Raw genomic sequence first — 17,247 nt, 5'->3', positions numbered from 1 at the left:
ACAAAAGCCAAGATACGGAAACAGTCTAAGTGTCCGTCAGTGACTGAATGGATAAAGAAAATGTGGTATGTGTACTTGTGTATTTAATATGTATGATACATGGAATATTATTCAACCATAAAAAATAATGAAATCTTGTTATTTGCACCAACATGGATGGACCTTGAGGGCATTATGCTAAGTCAAATAAGTCAGAGAAAGACAAATACTGTATGATCTCACTTATATGTAGAAACTCAAAAAACAGGAACAGCAAAAAACAAACAAAAAAACACCCCAAGCTCATGAATATAGATAACAAACAAGTTGATGGTTCCCTGAGGTAAGGGATTGGGGATTGGTGAAGGGGACCAAAAGATACAAATAAATCATGGGGATGTAATGTACAACATGGTTACTATAATTAAAAATACTGTATTGCATATTTGAAAGTTGCTAAGAGTAGATTTTAAAAGCTGTCATCACAAGGAAAAAAATTTATGGTAACATGTTTAACTAGACTTGCTGTGATGATCATTTTGTAATACATGCAAATATCAAATCATGGTATACACCTGAAACTAACAATGTATAATTCCTTTTGTCTAATAATTCCGCTTTTAGGAATTTATCCTATAGACATGCTTACATACATTTTAAATTACAAAAGAAAAAAGAAAAATATAGAGAGCCACTATTGTGAAATAGAAAAGACAAAGACTGGAATCCATCTGTTTCTTCCTACTAGCCCCTAAAAGGACAGCATTTGTATAGCAAAATCACCTTTGTAGTTATCTTCTGCCTCAAATTCTCTTTACTAAGTAGCTAAATATGAACTTTATTCTCTTTTCATTGGCCTAGAATGTTATAGGCAGAATAATCTTCTTAAAATTTGATTTTAGAAATTAAAACTATTCTTACAAATCTTGATTTGGGTGAAGGAAATCTTGATTAAGTTAAACTAAACCCTGGGTCTTATTAAGTCTTACACTTAAATATTACTTTGGACCATATGATATTGCCAATAGTTGAGAAAGAAGTTTTGGCTTACAAAAATTGTAATTTTGTGGAATTCAATGTAACAGCCTTAAAGGATCTCAACAGGTTAACAGCCCCTTCTGTCCAGTGTAGGAATTTGATCTTACAGCATTCTTGGAAACATTCCGGTAGGAGGAAAGGATGAAATAAAATGACAGCCTAATATTACGTAAGAGGGAGACTTGAGGTCCCCAGTTAGTGTAACTTCTAGATTCAAGAGCTACGTCAGTGTTCCTTTGGTGTTATAGAAATTTCACACTACCGAGGCCAGAGGCTATAAATTCCATGGTGTGCTGATTTGATACACAGTGCATATGAATTTGGACACTAACACATTCCCTGAAGACCTGGCTGCCAAACTACATATCTGTAGAGAATTTCAGCAAATATCAATATAGCTGGAATAGTATTGCTTAATTTTGTTTACTTGTATATAATTTGCATCTATATTTCCTTAGTTAATAGTTGAGCTTTAAAATTATAATACTACTGTTGGGGCGCCTGGGTGGTTCAGTTGGTTAAATGTCCAACTTCAGCACAGGTTCATGGGTTCGAGCTCCATGTTGGACTCTGTGCTGACAGCTCAGAGGTTGGACCCTACTTTGGATTCTGTGTCTCCCTCTCTTTCTGCCCCTTGCCTGCTTGCACTCTGTCTTCTCTCTTAAAGGTAAATAAACATTAAAAAAATACAAAAATTATAATATGTTGAAAGGTTTAAAAGATTATAGAAATAAAATCTACAACAACAATAGCAAAAAGGTTGGAGGAGGGTTAATGGGTCAGATTGTTGTTAAGGTCTTGTATTGTTTGGAATGTGGTTAAACTAGACTGTAGCAAGTCAAGAATGTGTATTATTTTCTCAGTAACCACTAAAAGAAAAACACAAAGATGTAAAACAAACTAAAAGAAGAAATAAAATGGAATATTAAAAATAGTTGATTAATAGAAAAGAAGCAGGAAAAGAAGAACCAAGAACATAGGAGATAATGCAAAATAAATAGTAAGATGGAACTAAAAAGGCCAGAAAACACTAATAATACCATACAAACACTAGCTGAAAGAAAGGTGATTAAGCCATGTTAATATCAAATAAGTTAGATATTAAGGCAAGAAGTATTACTAAAGGTAAAGAATGATATTTCATAATGCTAAAATGGTCCTCTCAATAGAAAGACATAACAAGGGGTGCTTGGCTGGCTCAGTCGGTAGAACGTGTGACTTAATCTCAGGGTCGTAAGTTTGAGCCCACATTGTGTGTAGAGATTGCGTACATAAAACTTAAGAGAAAGAAAAAAAGAAAAAGGAAAGACATAACAATCCTAAACAACCTTCTCTTGTTTCTTGGTTTGCTCACCATTCATATCTATGGTCTTGGGTCTTTTCTTTTAACCTGTGTTCTCATTTTTCACTGCTAGAGAGGTTTCTTTAGTCTTGAGGTAAGAGTTGTTCCTTTGTCTCTCCGACTGCGGTACTGTCATATTCAACATGCTCTGGGCATTGTAAACAATTGTGTGGGGTACCACTTGAGAGAACAAAAACCTCAGAATTATTTCATTTAATGTTGCAGTTATTTTTAATGTAATTGTTCTTTATAAAATGCCAAGTATGAACAATAAAATTTAAATGAGGACTGAAGTTGACTATTTTTTAAAGAATAATTTTTTAATATTGTGTGATTATAAATAATAAGGTATTCTAAAGAACAAACCAGAAAGGAGCTGTTCATTTGTAAGGATTCTTGACAATAAGTTTGTTTTTTGGTTTTTTTGGTACTGGGTATTTAAAGCTCTGCAGTGATGTGTTATTGTCAAAACTCTTCATTTCTATCTGGAGAGAATGTCCTATTATTTAGAGAAGATCCCATTTTTCTGGAAAAAGACATCTGTTGGTTGATCTCCATGACTAAATGCAAGAAAAGGAAGGAGGAGTTTAAGGAAACAAATGTGCAGAATCAAGGGGCATATTTGGAAATAGAAATACAATTAGCTTCGTGTTTTAAAAAAAAAATTGTAAACACATAACTCTAAGTGTATAATTTAGTAGTATTAAGTATATTCGCCTTGTTGCCAAACAGATCTCCAGAAGTCTTTCATCTTGCAAATCTGAAACTATATCCATGAAACAACTCTCCCTTTTCCCTCCTTTCCCCAGCCACTGGTAACCACTATTTTACTTTCTCTATGAATTTGAATACTCTAGATGCCTCTATAAGTAGAATCATGCATTTTTTTCTTTTTCTGACTGGCTTATTTCACTGAGCATAATGTCCCCAAGGTTTCTCTATCTTGTAGCATGTGACAGGATAGCCTTCCTTTTAAATACTCGGTAATATTCCATTGATTTATAACCACATTTTTGTTTTTCCATTCATCTTTTTGATGGATATTTGGTTTGCTTTGACATCTTAGCTGTCATGAATTATGCTGTTATCAACACAGGTGTGCAAATATTTCTTAGAGACCTGACTTTCAGTTCTTTTGGGCATATAATCAGAAGTAGGATTGCTGGGTTATGATACTTCTATTTTTAATTTTTTGAGGAACTGCCATACCATTTTCCACTATTATTCTAATGGTGCAGTTCTACTATTTTATAATCCCCTCAACAATAAACAAACGTCCCAATTTCTCCACATACCTAGTAACACTTATATTCTGTTATTTTATAAGTTATCATCCTAGTGGGTAGGAGGTGATACCTCATTGTGGTTTTGATTTGCATTTCTCTGATTAGTGATTTTGATCATCTTTGCATATGCTTACAGACCATTTATATGTTTGGAGAAATAATTATTTAAGTCCTTTGCCCTTTTTTTTTAATTTAAATTTTATTTAAGAAAAAATTTTTTTTTAATTTTTTAACAGTTTTAGTCACTTTTAAGAGACACAGAGACAGAGTGTGAGCAGGGGAGGGGCAGAGAGAGAGGGAGACAGAATCTGAAGCAGGCCCTAGGCTCTGAGCTGTCAGTACAGAGCCTGATGTGGGGCTCAAACCCATGAACCATGAAATCATGACCCAAGTCGAAATCGGACACTCAACTGAATGGGCCACCCAGATGCTCCTAAGAAAATTTTATTTTAATGTTTATTTGTTTTTGAGAGAGAAAGAGAGCTGTCAGCACAGAGCTGGACCCGGGGCTGGAACTCACAAACCATGAGATCATGACCTGAGCCTAAATCAGATGCTTAACCAACTGAGCCACCCAGGTGCACCATTGAAGGCTTAATTTAAATTTAAGTTAGTTAATATATAGTGTCATATTGGTTTAAGGAGTAGAATTTTATGATTCATTACTTATATATAACACCCAGTGTTCATCACAAGTACCCTCTTCAATGCCCATCATCCATTTTTCCAATCCCCACACCCACTCCAGCAATTGTTAGTTTGTTTTCTGTAGTTAAGAGTCTCTTTTGGTTTGCTTCCCTCTGTTTTTATCTTAATTTATTTTTCTTTCCCTTCTCTTATGTTCATCTGTTTGGTTTCTTAAATTGCATGTATGAATGAAATCAGAAGGTATTTGTCTTTCTCTGATTGATTTTGTTTAGCATAATACACTGTGGTCCCATCCACATTGTTGCAAATGGCAAGATTTCATTCTTTTTGATTGTGGGGTAATAATCCATTGTATATATATACCACATCTTTATCCATTCATCAATTGATGGACATTTGGGCTCTTTGCATAATTTGGCTATTGTTGATAGTGCCACTATAAATATTGGGGTGCATGTGCCCCTTCAAATCAGCATTTTTGTATCCTTTGGATAAATATCTAGTAGTGCAATTGATGGATCCTGGGGTAGTTCTATTTTTAACTTTTTGAGGAACCTCCATGTTTTCCTGAGTGGCTGTACCAGTTTGCATTCACACCAACAGTGTCAGAGGGTTACTCTTTCTCTGCATCCTCACCAGTGTCTGTTGTTTCCTGAGTTGTTAACTTTAGCCTTTCTGATAGGTGTGTCTCATTGTGGTTTTGATTTGTATTTCCCTGATGATGAGTAATGTTGAGCATTTTTTTCATGTGTCTTTTAGCCATTTGTAGGTCTTCTTTGGAGAAATGTCTGTTCATGTCTTCTGCCCATTTCATAACTGGATTATTTATTTTTGGGGGTATTGAGTTTGGTAAGTTCTTTATAGATTTTGAATACTAGCCCTTTATCCAGTATGTCGTTTGCAGATATCTTCTCCCACTCTGTAGGCTGCCTTTTAGTATTGTTGATTGTTTCCCCTTTGCAGTGCAGAATCTCTTTATCTTGATGAAGTTCCAGTACTTCATTTTTGCTTTTGTTTTCCTTGCCTCTGGCCACGTGTCTAGTGAGAACTTTCTCTGGCCAAGGTCAAAGAGGTTGCTGTCTGTGTTCTCCTCTAGGATTTTGGTGGTTTCCTGTCTGACATTTTGAGTTTATTTTTGTGTATGCTGTAAGAAAGTGGTCCAGTTTCATTCTTCTGTATGTTGCTGTCCAATTTTCCCAACACCCTTTGTTGAAGAGACTTTTTTTGTTGAAGAGTCTTTTTTTCCATTGGATATTGTTTCCTGCTCTGTTGAAAATTTGTTGACCATATAGTTGTGGGTCCATTTTGGATTCTATATTCTGTTTCATTGATCTATGGGTCTGTTTTTGTGCCAGTACCATACTGTCTTGATGATTACAGCTTTACAAAGCTGTATTACAGCTGTATCACTACAACAGCTGTATTACAATACATCCTGAAGTCCGGGATTGTGATGCCTCCCACTTTGTTTTTCTTTTTCAACATTACTTTGACTATTCAGGGTCTTTTTTGGTTCCATACAAATTTTAGAATTATTTGTTCTAGCTCTGTGAAGAATGCTGGTGTTATTTTGTTAGGGATTGCACTGAATGTGTAGACTGCTTTGGGTAGTATAGACATTTTAACGATTTTTTCTTCCAATCCATGAGCGTGGAATGTTTTTCCATTTCTTTGTGTCTTCTTCAATTTCTTTCATAAGCTTTCTATAGTTTTCAGCATACGCATCTTTTACCTCTTTGGTTAGGTTTATTCTTAGGTATTTTATGGTTTTTGGTGCCATTGTAAATGGGATCAATTCCTTGATTTCTCTTTCTGCTGCTTCATTATTGAATAGAAATGCAACCGATTTCTGTACATTGATTTTATATGCTGTAACTTTGCTGAATTCATGTACAGTTTTAGCAGTTTTTTGGTAGAGTCTTTCGGTTTTCCACAGAGTATCATGTCATCTGTGAAGAGTGAAAGTTTTACTTTTTATTTGCTGATTTGGATGCCCTTTATTTATTTTTGTTGTCTGTTTGCTGAGGCTAGGACTTCCAGTACTATGTTGAACAACTGTGGTGAGAGTGGACAACCCCTGTTCTGTTCCTCACCTTAGGGGAAAAGCTCTCTATTTTTCCCCATTGAGGACTGTATTAGCTGTGGGTCTTTCTTATAAGTCCTTTATGATCTCGAGGTATGATCCTTCTATCCCTACTTTCTTGTCGGTTTTTATCAAGAAAGGATGCTGTCTTTTATCAAATGCTTTTTCTGCATCTATTGAGAGGATCATATGGTTCTTATCCTTTCTTTTATTAATATGGTGTATCACATTGATTGATTTGTGGATATTGAGCCACTTCTGCAGCCCAGGAATAAATCCCTCTTGATCATGGTGAATAATTCTTTTACTATAGTGTTGGGTTTGATTTGTTAGTATCTTGTTGAAAATTTTTACATCCATGTTCATCAGGGATATTGGTCTGTAATTCTCCTTTTTAGTGGGGTCTTTGTCTGGTTTTGGAATCAAGGCAATGGCCTCACAGAATGATTTTGGAAGTTTTCCTTCCATTTCTGTTTTTTTGGGACAGTCTCAGAAGAATCGGTATTAGTTCTTCTCTAAATGTTTCTTTGTCTATTTCTTAATCAGTTGCTTTTTGTTGTTGTGGCAGTTTTTTATGTAGTTAACTCCTTAATTAGATACATGATTTGCAAACATTTTCTCCCATTCTGGAGGTTTCCTGTTTGCTCTGTTGATTGTTTCCCTTACATGAAGGTTTTTAAGTTTAATATAGTTCATTAGTCTATTTTTGCCTTTTGTGTCCTTTGAGTTAAATTTTGTATGTGGTATAAGATGAAGGTACAATTTCTCTCTTGCATGTGATTATCTAGTTTTCCCAGCACAGTTTGCTGAAGAGACTATCCTTTATTCCATTGAGTGGGTTTAGCACCTGTATTAAAAATCATTTGACCATATATGCAAAGGTTTATTTCTGTATTCTCTGTTCTTTTCTATTGATCTTTGTCTTTATTCCAGTCTCACCATGTTCTGATTACTGTAGCTTTGTAAAGTGTTTTGAAGTCAGGAAGAATGAGTTTTCTGTTCTTTTTCAAAATTGTTTTGTCTATTTCATGTCCTCTGAGATTGCATATGAATTTTAGGATGGAGTTTTCTATTTCTGCAAAAAAATGCCATGGAGATACTGGTAGTGATTTTGTTGAGTCTGTATACTGATTGGAGTAGTGTGTACTCCTTGACAGTGTTAAGTGTTCCAATTCATGAATATAGGATATCTTTCCTTTTACTTGTGTCTTTTTAAGTTTGCTTCTGTAGTGTTTTGTAGTTTGCAGTGTATACTCATTTCTTTTTGTTTAGGCTTATTCCTAAATATTTTGATACTATTTCAAATGGAATTATTTTCTTAATTTCTTCAGGTTATTCATTGTTAGTTATAGAAACACAACTGATTTTTTGTGTGTGGCTTTTGTATTCTCCAACTTTGCTGAATTCATTTATTAGTGTTAACATCTCTGTGAAAACCCCAACTTCTTTTTATTAGGGTTTTCTGTATATAAGTTCATGTTATCTGTGAACAGACATAATTTTACTTTTCACCTTCCTAATTTGAGTGTCTATTCATTTCCATTCCTTTTCCTTGCTTAATTTCTCCAGCTAGGACTTCCAGTAGTATGTTGAATAGAAGTGGCAAGAGCAGGCATCCTTGCCTTATTTCTGATCTTAGAGTTTTCAGTCTTTCATCATTGGGTATGATGTCAGCTGTGGGCTTTCCATTAATGGCTTTTTAAAATGTTGAGGTAGTTTCCTTTTAATACTAGTTTTTGAGCATTTTTATCATGAAAGTGTATTGAGTCTTGTCAAATGCTTTTTCTGCATCAGTTGAGATGATACATGATTTTTTCCTTCTTTCTGTTACTGTGGCATATTACATTAATCACTTTTCATATGTTGATCTTGACTTTCCAGGATTAAATCTCACTTGGTTTTAGTGTATATACCTTTTAATGTGCTGTTGAATTCACTTTGCTAGTATTTTGCTGAGGAGTTTTACATTGATGTTCATTAGGAATATTGGTATGGGTTGCAGTTTTTGTGTAGTGTCTTTGTCTAGCTTTGGGATAAGGTAATTCTTTTTTAATTTTTTTTAATGTTTGTTTGTTTTTGAGAGAGAGAGAGAGAGAGAGACAGAGTCTGAGAGAGGGAAGAGCAGAGAGAGAGGGAAACACAGAATCCAAAGCAGGCTCTAGGCTCTGAACTACCAGCACAGAGCCCGACGCGGGGCTGGAACTCATAAACCACTCATGAATTGTGAGATCGTGACATGAGCCAAGTCATAAGCTTAACCTAATGAAGCCACCCAGGAGCCCCTGGATAAGGGTAATTCTGAACTTACAGAATGAACTTGAAAGTGTTCCCTCTTTGTAAACTTTTTTTGAGGAGTGTCAGGAGGATTCGTGGTAATTTTTCTTTAAGATTTGGTAGAATGCTCCATTGATGCCATCTGGTTGGTCCTGGGCTTTTCTTTCTTGAGAGTTTTTAAATTAATGATTCATTCTCTTTTACTGTTACTGATCTGTTAAGATTTTCTATTTCTTCAAGATAATTCAGCCTTGGTTATGTTGTGTATTTGTAGAAATTTATGCATATTTTCCTAAGTTAACCATTTTGTTGGCCTAATAGTTGTTCATGGTATTCTCTTAAAATCCTTTTTTTCTGTGGCATTAGTTATACTGTCCTTGATTTCGTTTCTGATCTTCATTGAGTTCTTTTGCTTGTGTGTGCACCCTCGTTTGCTGTTGCTCTCTCTCGTAGTTAATCCAGTTTAAAGCTTTGTTAACGTTGTTGATCCTGTCAAAAAAGCAACTCTTAGTTTCACTGATTTTTTTCCTTTTGTTCTATTCTTTATTTCTGCTCTAATGTTTTTGGTTTATCATTATGTCCTCCTTTGTCTCTTATAACAGATTTTGATTTAAAATCTATTACTTTCTTATAGCTTTGCATTTAGTTTTTCTAGTTTCTTCAGGTGTATGGTTAGGTTATTGATTTGAGATCTTTCTTCTTTTTAAATGTACTCATTTACTGCTCTAGTGTGCCTTGTTAGCATTGCCTTTGCTCATAAGTACTTCATAAGTTTTGATATGTTGAATTTTCATTTCCATTTGTCTTTAGGTATTTCTAATTTACTTTGTGACTTCTTTTACCCATTGGTTGTTTAAGAGTGTGTTGTTTAATTTCCACACAAGTGTAGACTTTCTGGTTTTCCTTGCATTTCATTCCATTGTGAGCAGAAAAGATAACTTTGTTAATTTGTTAAGACTTGTTTTGTGTCCTAACCTGTGGTCTGTCCTGAAGAATGTTCCATGTGCACTTGAGAGGCATGTGTATTTTGCTGTTGTTGGGTGGAGTGTTCTGTATATGTCTGTTAGTTTTAATTAGTCTATAGTGTTATTGAAATCATATTTTCTTATTGATCTTCTGTCTCATTTTATCCATTTTTGAAAATGGAGTATCGAAGTCTGTTGTGTTGCTATTTTCCTTTCAATTCTTTCCATTTGCTTCATATATTTAGGAGTTCTGAGGTTTGGTGCATAAATATTTATAATATTTATAACTGTTAGATGTTTTTGGTTTATCATGCCCTCTTTTGTCTCTTGCAACAGATTTTGATTTAAAGTCTGTTTTGTCTGATATTCATAAAACCATTTCTCCTGTCTTTTGGTTACCATTTTTATGGGCTGTTTTCCAACCTTTCATTCTTAGCCTGTGTTTGTTCTTAGCTCTAAATTGAGACTCTTGTAGACAAGCATATAGTTAGATCCTGTGGTTTTAATTCAGTCAGATCTTTTGATTGGGGAGCTTAATCCATTTGCATCTTTTAAAAAGATTTCATTTTTTTTTAGAGCGGTTTCAGGTTCACAGCAAATTTTAGAGGAAGTTACAGAGATTTCCCAGATGACCCCAGCTCCTACACATGCATAGCCTCCATTATTAACATCCCCCACTGGAGTTATACATCTGTTACAATTGTTGAACTTACACAGACATATCATAATCACCCAAAGCCCATTTTTTGCATTAGGGCTCATTCTTGGTCTTATATATTCTATAGGTTTGGGCAAATGTATAATGACATGCATCCACTATTAAAGTATCAGTATTTTCACTGCCTTAAAAATCCTGTATTCTGCCTCTTTATCCCTTCCCTCACCCCCCACCTCCAGCTTCTGGCAACTACTGATTTTTTTTTTACGGTCTTCATCATTTTGCCTTTGCCAGAATGTAATATAGTTGGAATTGTATGGTATGCAATTTTTCAGATTGTCCTCTTTTACTTAGTAATATGCATTTTAAGATTTCTCCATGAGTCTTCATGGCTTGGTAGCTCATCTCTTTTTATCACTGAATAATATTCTGTTGTTTGCATATAGCACAGTTTATCCATTTACCTAATGAAGGACATCTGGATTGCTTCCAAGTTTTGGCAGTTATGAATAAAGCTGCTGTATACATCTGTTTACCCATATACATATGCAGATATATAAGCACATCTGTGTTCAGGTTTTGTGTAGATCCATTTACATTTAAAGTAATTATCGATAGGGAAGGACTTAAAATTATTGTTTTGTTAGTTGTTTTTTGTATATCTTCCAGCTTTTTTTGTCCCTCCCTTACTTTCTCACTGCTTTCCTTTGTGTTTTATTTTTTATAAATATTGTTCCCCCCAATCCTTATCCGTGGAGGATACATTCCAAGACCCCTGGTGGATGCCTGATACTGTGCATAGTACTGAACCCTGTATATACTATGTTTTTTCCTATACATACATACCTATGATAAAAACTAATTTGTAAATTAGGCACAGTAAGAGATTAACAACAACAATAAAGTAGAACAATTATAACAATATATTATAATAAAAGTTGTGTGAATGTGGTCTGTCTTTCAAAAAGTCTTTATTGTTATTGTACTCTCACCCTTGTTCTCATGCTAATGTGAGATAATCAGACGCCTGTGCCATGAAATGAAGTGAGGTGAATGACATAGGCATTGAGACATAGCATTAAGCTACTGTTGATCTTCTGACATGAGGGAGGATCATTTGCTTCCATACTGCAGTTGACCACAGGTAACTGAAACCACAGAAAGCAGAATTTAGAAAGAGGGACTACTATAGTGATAATGCTTTGATATCTTTCTTATTTCCTTTAGTTTATAATCTGTAGGTACTTTCTTTGCAGTGATCATTGCAATTACATCTTAATTACGTCTTAATTAAAAACATCTTAAAGTGATAGCATTGTTTTTTATTTTTATTTTAAAAAATTTTTTTAATGACTATTTATTTTTGAGACAGAGACAGAGCATGAGTGGAGGAGGGGAGAGAGAGAGAGGGAGACACAAAATCCAAAGCAGTCTCCAGGCTCTGAGCCATCAGCACAGAGCCTGACGTGGGGCTCGAACTCAGGAGCTGTGAGATCATGACCTGAGCTAAAGTCGGACACCCAACTGACTGAGCCACCCAGGTGCCCCGATAGCACTGTTTTTTTAACTATTAATTTTTTTTTTATTTTTTAATTTTATTTTTTAATTTTATTTTTTATTATTTTAAATTTACATCCAAATTAGTTAGCATATAGTGCAACGATTTCAGGAGTAGATTCCTTAGTGCCCCTTACCCATTTAGCCCATCCCCCCCCCCACAACCCCTGCTGTAACCCTCAGTTTGTTCTCCATATTTATGAGTCTCTTACGTTTTGTCCCCCTCCCTGTTTTTATATTATTTTTGTTTCCCTTCCCTCATGTTCATCTGTTTTGTCTCTTAAAGTCCTCATATGAGTGAAGTCATATGATTTTTGTCTTCCTCTGACTAATTTCACTTAGCATAATACCCTCTAGTTCCATCCACATAGTTGCAAATGGCAAGATTTCATTCTTTTTGATTGCCAAGTAATAGTCCATTGTGTGTGTGTGTGTGTGTGTGTGTGTGTGTGTATGTATATATATATGTCTTCTTTATCCATTCATCCATTGATGGACATTTGGGCTCTTTCCACACTTTGTTGTTGATAGTGCTGCTATAAACACGGGGGTGCATGTGTCCCTTTGAAACAGCACACCTGTATCCCTTAGATAAATGCCTAGTAGTGCATTTGCTGGGTCGTAGGGTAGTTCTATTTTTAGTTTTTTGAGGAACCTCCATACTGTTTTCCAGAGTGGCTGCACCAGCTTACATTCCCATAAACTATTTAAATCACATACAGAAACTACTTTACAACTCCACCCTCTGCTTCATGTTATTAATGTCACAAATTACATATTTACATATTGTATACCCATTAACATAGACGTACACAATTTTATGTTTTTGTCATTAAAATTCTATGCACCAGATTTAGAGCGTACATGTTACTATATTTGTTCATGTATTTACCTTTACTAGAGACCATTATATTTTTATGTGGTTTTATGTTGCTGTCTACTGTCCTTTCATTTCAACTTGAAGGACTTCCTCTGGCATATCTTGTAGAACAGATCTAATTGCAATGCACTAGCTTCAGTTTATCATTTTAATTCCTCAGCTTTAGTTTATTAGTTTAGTCTCTCAGCTATAATATATTTGGGAAAGTCTTTTTTTTTTTTTTAAGTTTATTTATTTTGAGTGAGAGAAAGCACAAGTGGGGCAGGGGCAGAGAGAGAGCCAAGCAGACTCTTGCACTGTCTGTGCAGAGAGAAGAAAGGGACAGAAGAAAAGGACATGGGCTTGAACTCATGAGCTGCAAGATCATGACCTGAGCCAAAATCAAGACTCAGTCCCTTAACTGACTGAGCCACCCTTGCGCCCCTATTGGGGAAAGTCTTAACTCCGCCCCCCCCCCCTTTTTTTTTTTTGCTTGATACAGTATGCTTGGTTGAAAGCTTTTTTTGTTTGTTTTGGTTTTTTCTTTCAGCATTTTAAATATATCATCTCATTCCTTCTGGCCTGTATAGTGTCTGCTGAGTAATCTTACAATCTTATGGAAGCTTCCTTGTATGTGATGAATTTAATTGCTTTTGCTGCTTTTAAGATTGTCTTTGACTTTAGATAAAGTTTGATTAAAATGTGTTTCAGTGTAGTTTTCTTTGGAGTTACCCTAGTTGGAGCATTTTGAGCTTCTTTAATCTGTGAGTCTATTTCTTTCCTCAGATTTAAGAAGTTATCAGCTACTTTTTTTTCAAATAAGGCTCTCTGTCCCTTTCTTCTCTCTCCTATCTGTGACATTCCCATAATGGCAAAGCTTGGTCAACTTAGTAGTTTCCCTCTTATAAGTTCCTTAGGTTCTTTTCATTTTTCTATATTTTTTTTGCTCCTCTGACTCCAGTTTCAGATGACCTGCCTTCAAGTTCACCGATTCTTCTGCCTGTTCAGTTCTGATGTTGAGCCCTTCTAGTGAAATTTCCCGTTTAGTTTTTTGTACTTTTCAGCTCCAGAATGTGTCTTTTTGTAGTTTCTGTCTCTTTGCTGATATTCTCATTTTCCTGTTTTCTTTTAGTTGTTTGTGTTCTCTTTTAGTTCTTTGAGCATTTTTATGATTTATTTAAAATTTTTTCTCTGATACCTTATAGATGTGTGGTACTTTAAGTAGGTCTGTAAGGTCTGTTTCTGGAGTTTTATTTTGTTCCTTTAATTGGGCCAAGTATATCTGTTTCTGTGTGTGTGTGTGTGTGTGTGTGTGTGTGTGTGTGTGTGTGTGTACTTTGTTTTTTTTTGGCTGGGATATAGGCATTTGAAAAACAGCTGCCTATCCCAGTCTTTGTATACCGGATTTCTGCATAGGAGTATCTTCACTAATTAGCCTGACGGGAGGTTCTAGGACTTCCCAAACCTTTTGTGATTTTAGCCCACCCTGGCATTTGCCTGCAGAAATGCAACTCTAGGGTGCTGCTTTCGTGTTATTTGCAGCATCTTCCAGCTCTGTTTGCAGTCTTTGCAGTGCTTTGAGTCAGGCAAAACAGAAACCAGTCCTTCAGCCCTCAGGCAAGCCAGAATGTAGGACATTTAGTCTGTTTGTGTTCCTGAAGGAAAAACCTTGGCATGGGGGGTTTTTTCCTGGGTCTTCCACACTATGCTGTGCAGGGGAAGTAGCATGAATGGGTGCACCAAACACTATAAGTTTTCCTACACGTTTTACTATTATCATGTCTTGTTTATCATGTTATCATGTATGGGTGCTATAGCTTTTACCTATTCTCTAGAGTTCATCCCAGTATTTTGGTCCATGTATTGTTAACTCAGTGCCTTTATGGGAGAAGGAAGGCCTATATTTACTAGTCTGCCAATTTGTTGTCATTCTCCCTAGTATCACTTTTTGAAGTATAAATTCTGCCAGATAATGGTTCTCTTCATAAGACATGAAATTAAAAGGGAGTTGCAGTATTTTGGACTTGGGTAAGGCATTTGGTTTTCTCCTTTGTAAGGTCTACAGATGGAGAAAATGAGGTCTAAAGCAGTAATATTTAAACATTAAAGTTTATGTGATCTTTTATATTGAAATAAAGAAATAAGGTAATGGAACAGTTACATATCTATCCTCCCAGACAAGATTAAGGTTTCTTTTAAGGTTTTCAGGGCACTCCACAAATATTTATTGTTTACTCTAAGATACTATGTAGTTGGCATACAAAATGTATATAAGATATAATACATGTATATAGATGTATATAAAATATAATTCTATGCTTAATACTTAAAAAACTAAATAACGGTATAGGACCTAAGCAGCAAATACAAAAGTATAAGAACTATCACTATGAGTTCTGCAGAAGCAGAAATGACGGTGAGCTAAAATGAACAGGGTTTGCTTCTATAGAGTTTGGGCTGGACCTTGAATGGGTAGGATCATATCTTAGTATCTGTTTTGGAGAAAACATACCACATGTCCAGAAGTGGGCATGTATAGGCAGTATTGTTTGTACTAGCAAAAATGAGAAATAATCTAAATGGTCATCAAGAAAAAGAGAATAATAAACTAAACTATTCTGTGTCTACTATGAAATAATATGTAGCAATAGTAGAGATCCATATATTCCAACAAAATTTTCTGAGTAAATTGTTGAACTTTTAAAAGCTGATATTTTAGTTTGTTTAGGCCACTATGACAAAATACCAGACTGTATTTTATAGTTTATAAACAATCGAATTTTATTTCTCACTGTTCTGGAAGCTGGAAGTCTGAGATCAGGGTGCTAGTGTAGCATGAGGACCCTCTCCCAGGTTGCAGACTATTCGTTGTGTCCTCACATGTTGGAAGGGGCTAGGGAGCTCTATGGGATCTCTTTCACAAGAACATTAACCCCACCCGACGAGTGTAGTACCTCCCAGAGGCACCACCTCTTAATATCACATTGGGCTTTAGGATTTCAACATTATAAATTCTGGGAGGACGCAAACATTCAGACCATAGCAAAGGAAGTTTTAAATAATATGTGTACTATGATATTAGTTAAGAAACCAAGCTAACCTGAAGATAATACTGCATAATTTTTTTTTAATGTTTTTTATTTTGAGAGAGAGCAAGTGTGCGTGCATGAGCACAAGGGTGGGGAGAGAGGTAGAGGGAAGAGGAGAGAAAGAATCCAAGCAGGCTCTGCACTGTCAGCACAAAGCCCAATGCAGGGCTCTTATCTCATGAACCATAAGATCATGACCAGATGTTTAACTGACTGAGCCACCCAGGCACCCCAATAGAGCATACTTTTTTTTTATAGGTAAATAGTATATAACCTCATTGTAAAGGAAGGATAAATGAATAACAGTGGTTACAACAATTAAGCATTCATAAATTACTTACATATTTAAAGATCAAGAAAAATCCCAGATGAAAATCAATCAAAACATTAGTAGTAGTTACTTCTGTATGGTGATATTTTGAACAAAGTTTTCTTACTTTTTATATTTTACTCTATTTTCTGAATTTTCACAGGAAATATTTTATTCAAAAATACTAAATTATAAAGTCTTTCATAAATGGGAGATAAGCAATTGACAAATGGTTAATAAAATTAATTCTTACAAAAGTGGAATAGAAGAGTAAGTAGAATTTAATTAGGTGGAAATATCAGGGACTTTGGGGGTATGGGAGATGGTTGAGGGACAGAGTGGGAGACCCAGAATGTCTTAGAAACTTTTGAAGTTGTGTAGAGCCATTGAACACTGCCTTATATTTTTAAGCCATTTATTCAATAAATATTTAAGGACCTAATAGCTGCCAGAATACCCCTATGAGCATATTAGGGTCCTTGCCCCTAAGAAACTTCTGTTTTGATGAGGCGGATGCAGACAAACAGATTGTAATACAGCAGTCCCCCTTATCCATGGCTTTGCTTTTTACTGCAGCCCAGAACCAGATGATCCTTCTGACATATGGTCAGAAGGTCAATAGTAGCTTAATGCAATGTCTACATCATTCACTTCATTTCATCTCATCATGTATACATTTTATCATCTCACATCATCACAAAAGGAAGGTACAATAATATATTTTGAAAGAGCACATTCACATAATTTTTGTTACAGTATATAGTTATAATTATTCTATTTTATTACTGGCTATTGTTATTTTGTGTGTGTGTGAGAGAGAGAAAAAGCACGAGTGGGGTAGGGGCAGGGAGGGAGAGAGAGAGAGAATCCTAAGCAGGCTCCATACTGTCAGAGCAGAGCCCAACACAGGGCTTGATCTCACGAATCTTAAGATTGTGACCTGACCTGAAATCACGAGGCAGATGCTTAACTGACTGAGCCACCCATGTGCCCCTATTGTTGTTAATTTCTAGCTGTGCCTAATTTATACATTAATTTTTTTTTATTTTTTTATATAAAATTTATTGACAAATTGGTTTCCATACAACACCCAGTGCTCATCCCAAAAGGTGCCCTCCTCAATACCCATCACCCACTCTCTCCTCCCTCCCTCCCCCCA

At 35.4% G+C, this 17,247-nt stretch overlaps 1 protein-coding gene across 2 annotated transcripts in view; it reads left to right on the top strand.

Moving 5' to 3' along the window:
- Positions 1–17,247, top strand: part of TMCC1 (transmembrane and coiled-coil domain family 1) — a 247,795-nt gene that overhangs the window by 104,296 nt on the left and 126,252 nt on the right. The window lies entirely within an intron of this gene.

Source organism: Felis catus, chromosome A2 (genome assembly GCF_018350175.1).
Source record: "Felis catus isolate Fca126 chromosome A2, F.catus_Fca126_mat1.0, whole genome shotgun sequence".
Taxonomy (NCBI): Eukaryota; Metazoa; Chordata; class Mammalia; order Carnivora; family Felidae; genus Felis; species Felis catus.
This window is presented reverse-complemented; position numbering and strand designations above follow the sequence as displayed.